Source organism: Belonocnema kinseyi, chromosome 4, assembly GCF_010883055.1.
Source record: "Belonocnema kinseyi isolate 2016_QV_RU_SX_M_011 chromosome 4, B_treatae_v1, whole genome shotgun sequence".
Taxonomy (NCBI): Eukaryota; Metazoa; Arthropoda; class Insecta; order Hymenoptera; family Cynipidae; genus Belonocnema; species Belonocnema kinseyi.
The window spans coordinates 45,151,966-45,152,782 of record NC_046660.1 but is presented as its reverse complement, the minus strand read 5'-3'; positions in this window follow the sequence as shown (position 1 = coordinate 45,152,782).

Here is an 817-nt window from a genome sequence, read left to right as displayed (position 1 = left end):
TGATTAAACTGAAACCAAAACACAGTTTCTACCAAACTAATTAAGTTTTAAACCAAAATTTCCAATAAAAAAGTTAATTACTAACACAAACAGATTAATTTAGAAAGAAATACTTTTATAAACAAAAATGTATTTTTCAACCAAAAGAACGAATTTAATATAAAAAAGATGAGCCCTAAAGAAAAGTTGAATTTTCGATGAAATTACTTTTTCTTTACCAAACAATTATTTGAATTTAAAAAAAAGCAAGCCAATGCAACCAAAAAAGACAGAAAGTTTCATACAGTTGAATTTGCAATAAAAAATTACATTTTTAAACCGCAATGAAACATTTTTAACGATATAGTTAAATTGAAACGAAAATATTTTTCAACCGCATCGTTGCCTTTAAAAAAAGGTTAAAACTTGAAACAAAAAACAAAAATTTTCGAAAAAGTAGGTAAATTTTAAATAATATACTTGAATTCTTAAACGAATAGATGATGTTTTAACAAAATTGATGATTTTTCAGAAAAATGACTTTTTTACCAAAAGAGATGAATTTTCAATCCTAAAGAACGAATTTTCTATCCAGAATGTCGAATTTATAACAAATCAGATCGATTTTTAACCAAAAAATATTTACTTGAATAAATTAATATTACTGAAGAAATAGTTAATAATTTATTAAAGTTTCTAGAGTCCATGAGTTTTAATAATAATAAAAACAAATTTGTATTTTATTATCATGCTCAAAATTCAGTTCGTATATAACATCGTAATATTGTTAATAAAATATATTTTCCTGAGTTTAGTGAGAATAATAAAAAGAATTTTC